The following is a 12,998-nucleotide window of genomic DNA, read 5'->3' as shown; positions in this document are numbered from 1 at the left end:
TTTTCTTGGCATCCTTCTAAGAGTATTTTAGTGAGTTGAATTTCTAAAAATAAATTGCTATTCAATGGCTATACAGATGGCCTTTGCACCACAAGGGTTTGAACTGCGCAGGTCCACTTAGCAAAACCAAGAATTCTACATCCTTCTCCACACCCTGCCCATGGAAAGGATGAGGATGAAGACCTGTTTGATCATTTACTTCCATTTAATAACTACTAAATATATTTTCCTTATGATTTTCTTTTTCTTTTCTCTGGCATGTTTGTTAAGAATACAGTATATAAGACATATAACATTAAGTATGTGTTAATTGACTGCTTGTGTTATTTGCAAGACTTAGTGTAGGTTATTAGTAGTTAAGTTTTGGGGGAGTCAAAGTTATAGTGGATTTTCTACTGTGCAGGGGGGCCAGCACCCCAACCTCCGTGTTGCTTAAGGGTCAACTGTACATGTTATTTCCTTTCCTGTAAGAGAAAAATGATGAGAAGGTCTTTTCTCCAATAAGTGTATTCAAAATGTAGCAGACTTGAAATGTGTTGGCGCCACCATTTTGTGTCTCACTTTGAAAACTTATTATTAAAAATCGTACTAAAGCCTACCTTACTTTTCCAACCTCAGAAAAAATGTTACAAAGAAAAGGGGTGAAACCATACTAGTTTGCACTGAAATTTGAAATTATCTTTTAAAAATATATTTTTACTTTAATTACTTCCAAAATAGAGATCAGTTGCATATAAATGGCAGGTCACCTTCATCCACCCTATGACTGCACTTAGATTCATGAGGAATTGTGCCATCTAGAAAGGGCAGAGAAGAGGAATAGAGTGCTCTGCGTCTTGAAATAGAAATATGCACATAGCCACATGCTTTGATTCTGTTGTCACTGTGTACTTACTGCTAGGAAGAGGGCATGTTTGTGTATTTTTATGCCAATTATTATCCAAGTTGTTAATGATTTAGGCTTTCAGAACCATATAAAGATTTTTTTTCCTTTCAGATATAAGCTATCTTGCATTGTTCTTCTGATCATATGAGGGATAAATTTGCCTAAATATTCTTCAGACCATAATATTATGTCCACATAAATGCCAGTAGCAAGAGTAGAATCAACCACAACTGCCTTTGTAATTATTTAAAGCATATGTGCCTATAAGTAATTGGCATTTTATATAATCAAGAATCTTTGATATAATAATCTCTCAAGTATTTGAAACATGGCTCACATATATTAATTTTATATGCAAATATATATATAATAGCATTGTATATGAAACAAAATTTTGGACTTTACAACAGTTTCCTAGAATCTTGACTTAAATGTCTACAGTAATATTTCACTTAAAAAATTTGGCACACCATCACTATGATAAAAAAATTACTATAAAATTATTTTAAATTTTTTTCCACCCTAACATTTAGAATATTCTCACAATTGTGGTTAAAACCTATTGTGATTGCTCTTAGAATTTAGATAAAAAATGTTCCAGAAAGTTTGAAGAGAAGCACTTTAGTCCATTTTTATTTGTTCAAGCATGAAGAAACGGCATTTCATTGACATTTTAAAAACTATTCAGATTCCCTCTTTGAACTGAAGTGTTTCAAAGATATCTTATTTTGAAATACCAAAATAAGAATAGAATATGAAGGGCTGGTTATGAGTAATATGATACACTTTTATGAGAGGATGAGATTAAAATAACAATACCTCCTCTCATAGAATAGCCAGCAAGTCTCCACTAAATAACAGTGCCTTGATTTTATAGATGTTTAATCATGGATATTGAGTTAATGTGAACCATTTGTAGACACAGGAGTTTATTAAAGAATTATATAATATCTTTCAAGTATTTAGAAGAGTGTTGAAATTAAGCCTGCATCCCCATGATTTTCAGAGGTGCTGATGCCTAATAAACTCAACCCCTTGCATGCCAAAATTGGCTTAAAGCCCACCCGTTACCCAAGCAACACTTCAAGCATCAAAGCTCAAAAATGTAATTTTAAATATGCAAGAGTTTGAGGAATTCACTACTCACACTTTCTTGAACAGTCTATCCAAGTGCATCAAGCACAATATGAGTAAAGAAATTTTGACCAAAGGATTGATAGTAATGTTGAATAGATTTAACAGTAGATCTAAGATTAAAAGGTGAGAGTGAGGGTGAGAAGAGTGTATGAATGCTTTGTGTTCTGACAAAGAGAATGTAGCACCCAGGTCCTACCTGCTTGGTTGCATTGCCAGTGCCCACGGTAGGCTATTTTATCCAGGTGTTTAGGGGTTTTTTGGTTCTGTTTTGTTTTTTTTTTTCTTTCGAGGAGAGTTAGTCCAAGACCAATAACTCCGTAACTGGTAGAATTGGAAGACTTTAATAGTGCTTAACATTTTGTACATAGCTTTATAACAGTTTTCTTTTTCTTTTTTTCTGAGAGATTCTTTTCAATATACCGCATCGTGTTTGAACTCAAAGTCATTGAATATTTAAAATCTACAACTGCTAACGTTTTGTATACTTCGCATTCCAGGTAATTCATTTTTTGTGCATTTTCTGTATTTTTCTCCATCAGTCTACCTAGATATTAGTTAGATTTAATATTTTAATATTTTTCTGAAAAAGTGAGCTTTTGCATTTTTAAATACATACTCAGTTGCTTTAATTCTGCTTTTTCATGTCCTATTTCCTCCTTTTTTTTTTTTTTTTTTTTTTTGGAGACGGAGTCTTGCTCTGTCGCCCAAGCTGGAGGGCAGTGGCGTGATCTCTACTCACTGCAACCTCCACCCCCCACGTTCAAGCAATTCTCCCACCTCAGCCTCCCGAGTAGCTGGGATTACAAATTCATGCCACCATGCCAGGCTAATATTTGTATATTTAGTAGAGAGTGGGTTTCACCATGTTGGACCAGGTTGGTCTCAAACTCCTGACCTCAGGTGATCCACCTGCCTCAGCCTCCCAAAGTGCTGGGATTACAGGCATGAACCGTGGCGCCTTGCTATCTTCATCCTTTATGTTTATTTTGCTGGTTTTATTTCTCTCTCTCTCTCACTGTTTCTCTCCTTTTCACATTCACTTTGCAGTTGTCAAATAGCCCAGGTGATGTTACAGATTTACTCCTTATAAAAGGAGGAATTACACATTACACATGCATCTTAGTGGCCTTGCAAAAGTGTTTGGTTCATTTGTATTGACTATTCACCTTTAAAATATTTCAATATTCATTAAAATAGCTTCCAACCAATATTATTAGAACTACGTTTCCAGCTTTCTTTTTTGTATTGATATCTACCTTCATCACTGTTTGTTTAGAAAATATATTCTGATCATGGTGGATAAGCTTTTTGATGTGTTGCTGGATTCAGTTTGCCAGTATTTTCTTGAGGATTTTTGCATCAGTGTTCATCAAGGATATTGGTCTAAAATTCTCTTTTTTGGTTGTGTCTCTGCCAAGCTTTGGTATCAGGATGATGCTGGCCTCATAAAATGAGTTAGGGAGGATTCCCTCTTTTTCTGTAGATTGGAATAGTTTCAGAAGGAATGGTACCAGTTCCTCCTTGTACCTCTGGTAGAATTTGGCTGTGAATCCATCTGGTCCTGGACTCTTTTTGGTTGGTAAGCTATTGATTATTGCCACAATTTCAGAGCCTGTTATTGGTCTATTCAGAGATTCAACTTCTTCCTGGTTTAGTCTTGGGAGAGTGTAAGTGTCGAGGAATGTATCCATTTCTTCTAGATTTTCTAGTTTATTTGCATAGAGGTGTTTGTAGTATTCTCTGATGGTAGTTTGTATTTCTGTGGGTTCGGTGGTGATAACCCCTTTATCATTTTTTATTGCGTCTATTTGATTCTTCTCTCTTTTCTTCTTTATTAGTCTTGCTAGCGGTTTATCAATTTTGTTGATCCTTTCAAAAAACCAGCTCCTGGATTCATTAATTTTTTGAAAGGTGTTTCGTGTCTCTATTTCCTTCAGTTCTGCTCTGATTTTAGTTATTTCTTGCCTTCTGCTAGCTTTTGAATGTGTTTTCTCTTGCTTTTCTAGTTCTTTTAATTGTGATGTTAGGGTGTCCAATTTGGATTTTTCCTGCTTTCTCTTGTGGACATTTAGTGATATAAATTTCCCTCTACACACTGCTTTGAATGTGTCCCAGAGATTCTGGTATGTTGTTTCTTTGTTCTCGTTGGTTTCGAAGAACGTCTTTATTTCTGCCTTCATTTCGTTATGTACCCAGTAGTCATTCAGGAGCAGGTTGTTCAGTTTCCATGTAGTTGAGCGGTTTTGACTGAGTTTCTTAATCCTGAGTTCTAGTTTGATTGCACTGTGGTCTGAGAGACAGTTTGTTATAATTTCTGTTCTTTTACATTTGCTGAGGAGAGCTTTACTTCCAAGTATGTGGTCAATTTTGGAATAGGTGTGGTGTGGTGCTGAAAAAAATGTATATTCTGTTGATTTGGGGTGTAGAGTTCTGTAGATGTCCATTAGGTCCGCTTGGTGCAGAGCTGAGTTCAATTCCTGGGTATCCTTGGTGACTTTTTGTCTCGTTCATCTGTCTAATGTTGACAGTGGGGTGTTAAAGTCTCCCATTATTAATGTGTGGAAGCCTAAGTCTCTTTGTAGGTCACTCAGGACTTGCTTTATGAATCTGGGTGCTCCTGTGTTGGGTGCATATATATTTAGGATAGTTAGCTCTTCTTGTTGAATTGATCCCTTTACCATTATGTAATGGCCTTCTTTGTCTCTTTTGATCTTTGTTTGTTTAAAGTCTGTTTTATCGGAGACTAGGATTGCAACCCATGCCTTTTTTTGTTTTCCATTTGCTTGGTAGATCTTCCTCCATCCTTTTATTTTGAGCTTATGTGTGTCTCTGCACATGAGATGGGTTCCCTGAATACAGCACACTGATGGGTCTTGACTCTTTATCCAATTTGCCAGTCTGTGTCTTTTAATTGGAGCATTTAGCCGATTGACATTTAAAGCTAATATTGTTATGCGTGAATTTGATCCTGTCATTATGATGTTAGCTGGTTATTTTGCTCGTTAGTTGATGCAGTTTCTTCCTAGTCTCGATGGTCTTTACATTTTGGCATGATTTTGCAGTGGCTGCTACTGGTTGTTCCTTTCCATGTTTAGCACTTCCTTCAGGAGCTCTTGTAGGGCAGGCCTGGTGGTGACAAAATCTCTCAGCATTTGCTTGTCTGTAAAGTATTTTATTTCTCCTTCACTTATGAAGCTTAGTTGGGCTGGATATGAAATTCTGGGTTGAAAATTCTTTTCTTTAAAAATGTTGAATAGTGGCCCCCACTCTCTTCTGGCTTGTAGAGTTTCTTCCAAGAGATCCGCTGTTAGTCTGATGGGCTTCCCGTTGAGGGTAACCTGACCTTTTTCTCTGGCTGCCCTTAACATTTTTTTCTTCATTTCAACTTTGGTGAATCTGACAATTATGTGTCTTGGAGTTGCTCTTCTCGAGGAGTATCTTTGTGGCATTCTCTGTATTTCCTGAATCTGAATGTTGGCCTGCCTTGCTAGATTGGGGAAGTTCTCCTGGATAATATCCTGCAGAGTGTTTTCCAACTTGCTTCTATTCTCCCCATCACTTTCATGTACACTAATCAGACGTACATTTGGTCTTTTCACATAGTCCCATATTTCTTGGAGGCTTTGCTCATTTTTTTATTCTTTTTTCTCTAGACTTCCCTTCTCGCTTCATTTCATTCATTTCATCTTCCATCCCTGATACCCTTTCTTCCAGTTGATCGCATTGGCTCCTGAGGCTTCTGCATTCTTCATGTAGTTCTCGAGCCTTGATTTTCAGCTCCATCAGCTCCTCCCTGGGATGCAAGGCTGGTTCAATATATTCAAATCAATAAATGTAATCCAGCATATAAACAGAAACAAAGACAAAAACCACATGATTATCTCAATAGATGCAGAAAAGGCCTTTGACAAAATTCAACATCTCTTCAGGCTAAAAACTCTCAATAAATTGGGTATTGATGGGACGTATCTCAAAATAATAAGAGCTAACTATGACAAACCCACAGTCAATATCATACTGAATGGGCAAAAACTGGAAGCATTCCCTTTGAAAACTGGCACAAGACAGGGATGCCCTCTCTCACCACTCCTATTCAACATAGTATTGGAAGTTCTGGCCAGGGCAATTAAGCAGGAGAAGGAAATAAATGGTATTCAATTAGGAAAAGAGGAAGTCAAATTGTCCCTGTTTGCAGATGACATGATTGTATATCTAGAAAACCCCATTGTCTCAGCCCAAAATCTCCTTATGGTGATAAGCAACTTCAGCAAAGTCTCAGGATACAAAATCAATGTACAAAAATCACAAGCATTCTTATACACCAACAACAGACAAATGGAGAGCCAAATCATGAGTGAACTCCCATTCACAATTGCTTCAAAGAGAATAAAATACCTAGGAATCCAACTTACAAGGGATGTGAAAGACCTCTTCAAGGAGAACTACAAACCACTGCTCAATGAAATGAGGATAAAAAAAATGGAAGAACATTCCATGCTCATGGGTAGGAAGAATCAATATCGTGAAAATGGCCATACTGCCCTAGGTAATTTATAGATTCAATGCCATCCCCATCAAGCTACCAATGACTTTCTTCACAGAATTGGAAAAAACTACTTTAAAGTTCATATGGAACCAAAAAAGAGCCCGCATCACCAAGTCAATCCTAAGCCAAAAGAACAAAGCTGGAGGCATCACACTACCTGACTTCAAACTATACTACAAGGCTACAGTAACCAAAACAGCATGGTACTTGTACCAAAACAGATATATAGATCAATGGAACAGAACAGAGCCCTCAGAAATAATGCTGCATATCTACAACTATCTGATCTTTGACAAACCTGAGAAAAACAAGCAACGGGGAAAGGATTCCCTATTTAATAAATGGTGCTGGGAAAACTGGCTAGCCATATGTAGAAAGCTGAAACTGGATCCCTTCCTTACACCTTATACAAAAATCAATTCAAGATGGATTAAAGACTTAAATGTTAGACCTGAAACCATAAAAACCCTAGAATAAAACCTAGGCATTACCATACAGGACATAGGCATGGGCAGGGACTTCATGTCTAATACACCAAAAGCAATGGCAACAAAAGACAAAATTGACAAATGGGATCTAATTAAACTAAAGAGCTTCTGCACAGCAAAAGAAACTACCATCAGAGTGAACAGGAAACCTACAAAATGGGAGAAAATTTTCACAATCTACTCATCTGACAAAGGGCTAATATCCAGAATCTACAATGAACTCAAACAAATTTACAAGAAAAAAACAAACAACCCCATCAAAAAGTGGGCGAAGGATATGAACAGACACTTCTCAAAAGAAGACATTTATGCAGCCAAAAAACACATTAAAAAATGCTGACCATCACTGGCTATCATAGAAATGCAAATCAAAACCACAATGAGATACCATCTCACACCAGTTAGAATGGCAATCATTAAAAAGTCAGGAAACAACAGGTGCTGGAGAGGATGTGGAGAAATAGGAACACTTTTACACTGTTGGTTGGATTGTAAACTAGTTCAACCATTGTGAAAGTCAGTGTGGCAATTCCTCAGGGATCTAGAACTAGAAATACCATTTGACCCAGCCGTCTCATTACTGGGTATATACCCAAAGGCCTATACATCATGCTGCTATAAAGACACATGCACACGTATGTTTATTGTGGCACTATTCTCAATAGCAAAGACTTGGAACCAACCCAAATGTCCAACAATGATAGACTGGATTAAGAAAATGTGGCACATATACACCATGGAATACTATGCAGCCATAAAAAATGATGAGTTCAAGTCCTTTGTAGGGACGTGGGTGAAATTGGAAATCATCATTCTCAGTAAACTATTGCAAGAACAGAAATCCAAACACTGCATATTCTCACTCATAGGTGGGAACTGAACAATGAGAACACATGGACACAGGAAGGGGAACGTCACACTCTGGGGACTGTTGTGGGGTAGGGGGAGGGGGGAGGGATAGCATTGGGAGATATACCTAATGCTTGATGACGAGTTAGTGGGTGCAGCGCACCAGCATGGCATATGTATACATATGTAACTAACCTGCACATTGTGCACATGTACCCTAAAACTTAAAGTATAATTTAAAAAATATGAAAAAAAAGAAAACATATTCTGTGTCACGTTATTTCCGTGAAAATTGTTTGAATTTGTGGTATTGTCTAGAAAATGTTAATTTTTGTAAGTATTCTGTATGAACATGAAAATAACATGAATGATAATATTCATGTTCCTTATATAACATTTGCCCTTTTTAAAATCCACTAGCTTCTTTTAAAACTTAATCTTTTAATTTTTTCTTTTATCTATTACTGAAAGATGTGTGTTTGAATTGTCTACAATGATTTGGGAGCTTATCCATTTCTACTTACTTGCTGATATTTTTGCTTTATATAATTTGACTCTCTCTCTAAATACGTGTGTGTGTATGTGTGTATGTGAGCGAGTGTGTGGTGCGTGTGTATATATGTATATATGTATCAGGCTAATGCACATTTAAGTCATCACATCTTTTTAATAACTTAAAAGTTTTATCACACTTGTTAGACTAACTTATTTTAATGTTTCTAACTTACATTCTATTTTGTCTACATAGTAACTTTTTAAAAAATTATGTTCATGTATTGTTTGTATGTATATAATATATATACACTATCTGTATTGTTTGAACTTCAAAGTTTCTGTAAATTTATATATTAGTTGCCTCTCTTGTAACTAAGAGACGGATTTTTTTAATTTTGCCAATCTTTGTATTTTAACAAAAACACTGTCTACTTAGGTTTTAGTTACTCTTTGATCATTTATACTTAATTTGCTTTATTAATTTGTTCTCTCTCTCTATATATATATAATGCCTCATTTTTTCCTATCAGTTTCTGTCTTCTTGTTTTTAAATTATGACTTTTATTTTTATGGTTTTCATGGATACAACAGAGAAATGCATAATGTCCAGTGAATTTATTACAGTTCTAAAGTCGGTCGCGCGCAGTGGCTCACCCCTGTAATTTCAACACTTCGGGAGGCTGAGGTGTGTGGATCACGAGGTCAGGAGTTGGAGACTCGCCTGACCAACATGGTGAAACCCCGTCTCTACTAAAAATACAAAAATTAGCCTGGCATGGTGGCACGCGGCTGTAATCCCCGCTACTCAGGAGGCTGAGGCAGGAGAATTGCTTGAACCTGGGAGGCAGAGGTTGCAGTGAGCCGAGATGGTGCCACTGCACTCCAGCCTGGGCGAAAGAGTGAGTGAGAGTCCTTCTCAAAAAAAAAAAAAAAAAAAAAAAAGAGTTGCAAAGTCATACTCACCTTTCTGCTCTTGTCAGACAGTTAAGCGGTCTTTGAATACTTCAGCCCTAATAAGTTGCCTCCTAACATACATATTGCATTGCTTATCTAATTTTAAATATCTTTTTGTTTCAACACCTGATTTTTTATTTAGATCTATCTGTATGTTTACAATATATTTTGCTCTGTGTTCATTCTTTGATTTCAGAACTTCAACCTTTCTGAAGCATGTTTTCAGAGTTTCTCTTTAGTTTCTTTAGTGGAATTCTGCTGGTGGCGTTTTGTTTTTTGTCTCTAAATATGTTATTTAGCCATAGGTTGATGAATATTTTTCTTGGTTGAGAATTTCAGAATGGCATTATTATTCTTAACAAATAATATTTTTTATTTTACCTTTCATTCTTTCAGATTTCAATATGATTAAAGGTAATTTGATTTTTCTAGTGCTAATTGAAATATTTTTCCCTTCCTGATTGTTTACTGTTTCTCTAGGAGATACATAGGTGTAGGTTTATCTCCATTGTAGCTTGCTTAGCATGCATGGAATTTTTGAACATGCGGATTAGTGTCCTACAAAAGTCTAGAGAACTTTCAGCCAAAATACCATCACATATTGTCCCTTCCCAGTTCACTTCTTCTATGAGAACACTCACTAAACACATGCTACACTTTCTCACTGTATCTTCCATGTCTCTTCATGATTCTGTCCACATTTTGCATTATTTTAAATTTTCTGTAGTGCATTCTGAAATATTTATGAACTCACACCATGGCCATCTCTAATCTGATGAGTTCATTTTTGAGTTTTTAATTTAAAATACTATATTTTTATACGAACTGGTTTTCAAATTTGCTACATCAATTTTTTAGTCTCCTAAAAATATATTCATTTTATTTTAAATTTTTTTACAGCAAATGTGCTTTATAATCTAACAGTGATATTTCTACTAATGAACCTTTGTGGATCTGTTTGTACTATTTTTCTGCTTTCCTTTCAAATGGTGGAATATCATTTCCTTGCATACTTAGATGCCTTTGAATGACAAATATTTATTTTTCTCTGAAAATTATTTTTGTGCACTTTTGAGGATTAGTAAGAAGAAAATTTGCCAAAGAGAATTTGAATTTTTTTGTGAGTCTACTAAAGGCACCACCATTCTGGGACCACATTATGTTAATTCTTGGCCTAAAGGTGTTTGGACGTATGTTTGGACTGCACATTTAAACAATTTTTAAATTAATTGCTGTAAATCATTAATGATTGAGTTTCTTTAGATCTGTCCAATCTCAAGTCATTTTTATTTGCCATTTCCAGGGAATGTGAAACGGGACTAATTTACCTCTGATTCTTCTTTATACTGAGGATAGAAATTTTGGTCCTAGCTTTAGGGAGGAGCTCCTGTGTAATGCCCTATCTTGGGAAAAACTATGTATTTCTTTACTGTCTTATGTGATGTATGACAGTAGGAATCTGCACTAATTCATTTTAGTACATGTCCATAGGGCAAAATCAGTTTCGATGTTTAGGTATATTTTGTCAGCTCCCTGCAAAATATTGACCTTCTATTTTCCTTTTTTTTTTTGTGAACATACCAATGCTTCAATTTTTTTCCAGTAATGTAATCAACTGTATTATGAGAAAGAAAAATTTTGATAAAACACAAATTTCATGTTTTCCTACTCTAATTGTCTTTTACGTAAAAATACAGGTAAAATTTTGTTGTGCTTTTTTGCTATTTCTGTTTGGGTATTCTCTGTTTGTCTATGTCTTCTCCACATAGACACAATTAGGGAATTTTGTACACTCTTGTGCCAACTGCTTTGATAGTAACAAAATGTATTTCTCGAACTCCTAGGTAGAAAACTCAAGTACCCACAATTTAAATTCTTTTCCCCTCACTTCTACTATGTTTCCAGTCTCAAAAGAAATCGATGCCAATCCAGAAATACAAGCATTATTCTAATACTTCTCACACATTACAGATATAGATTAAATTTTCTAGATCTCCTTAAATACTATCATTTTTCACTACTTGTATCTTAACTGTTAAGTTCAACATTTTCTATAATATTAATATGTTGTGAAAATTTCCTTACTTTTTTATTTGTCCCAGGTTCAATGTTTTGCAGTCTCTACCTCACCCTGTGAAGCATAAACACTGTACATGCTGTACAAATAATACATAGTTCATGTGCTTAGAGATCGCACAATTTTTATTTGGTTGACAATAGCTAATGTTTTCTTCTTCATTTTCTATTTCCTGATTTTTCTTTATTTAGTATATGCTACATTATCATAAAAATAACGTTTTACAAACTAAAGCAAAAGCAACCCTAGGAATAAAATGCACAAATAAAATATATAAACATACAATTAGATGTGCCGTGTACCCTTCTGATTCATTTAGACATTTCATTTTAGCACAATTTTAATTAAAGTCTGTGTATTATCTGCCATCATCTTAGTATTTTTTATATAACAAATTTAGTAAATCAAAAAGTCTCAATGTCATTATAAACTATCTTGGCAGAGGTTGATGTCCAAGGAATAATTTCTCTCCCAAATTATGCCAATCAGAATTTCACTCTACCATAATTCTTTTAATCCGTTTCAGAGGAATAATAAATTCCAAAATTGTTCAAGGTAATTGTTGTAGTTCAAGTACATTTTGAAAGTTGTAAAACTGTAGACAGACTGATACACACATATTCTAATTGACTCAAAAGTATATGGGACCTACTTTAAAATCTAGATTTTAAAATGTCGTGTCAACATACACATGTTCTCCTTGTGAAATAATTGCTTTTAATTCTCTGGATAGAATAATTTAATCTTTAAACCTTCAATTCACTGTTAAAAACAAAATATTACATAAGGATATGCTGATAAAAATAATTCACAACTACCTTTTCAATTCAGAAATATATGTGAAAAATCATCAAGCATCTAATGGATTTCAAGGAGAAATGGGTTAGTAATTTATTCCATATGTCTCAATTTTTCCTAGACACAAGGCTTCCTTTAAAATAATTGTAGGCGTTTAAGAAACCATGTAAACTAAAAAAAAGAAATTGTGACACTGCCGCTTAGGTTTTTTAAATCTTTGGAAATGAATCAATATATTTTTAAATTTTATCTTAATTAGACATTGTGAGTTCACCATCTTCCTGTCAGTACAGCATCCAAGCTGATTATCATAGATTACAAGTTCAACTATCAACTGTGTTCTGAGAGTCTAAAAAAAATAAATGAATGTATTTGTTTGGGTATTCTTAAAGCAGGAGTGAGGACACAGTGAAAGTGAGACAAGAAAGAACAAAATAAAACAGGAAAGATAGAAAAGCCAATACCACACGTGTTAAGAGGCAAGTTCCTGTGTTAGATATCTGGGCTTAATTCTATGGGAAGCTATGTGGAACATGCCTCAGAATTACATTACTGAATCCAGGGAGATTCTTCTTTGTTACCCTAACCTTTTCTTCCCACTTCATGCGCAGTATCAAGCTCCCGTGCTGCTAGAGAAAGTCCTCAGCTAGAAACAGGTGCAAATTCTGGAGATGAGGCCTTGCAGAGTGTTAAGAATGGTTTTCTTCCCAGCAGCTACAGGTAAGGAATAGGGGCTGGGCTATTAATACATCTGCTACAAATCAATAA

This window comes from Gorilla gorilla, chromosome 18 (assembly GCF_029281585.2).
Source record: "Gorilla gorilla gorilla isolate KB3781 chromosome 18, NHGRI_mGorGor1-v2.1_pri, whole genome shotgun sequence".
NCBI lineage: Eukaryota > Metazoa > Chordata > Mammalia > Primates > Hominidae > Gorilla > Gorilla gorilla.
This window is presented reverse-complemented; position numbering follows the sequence as displayed.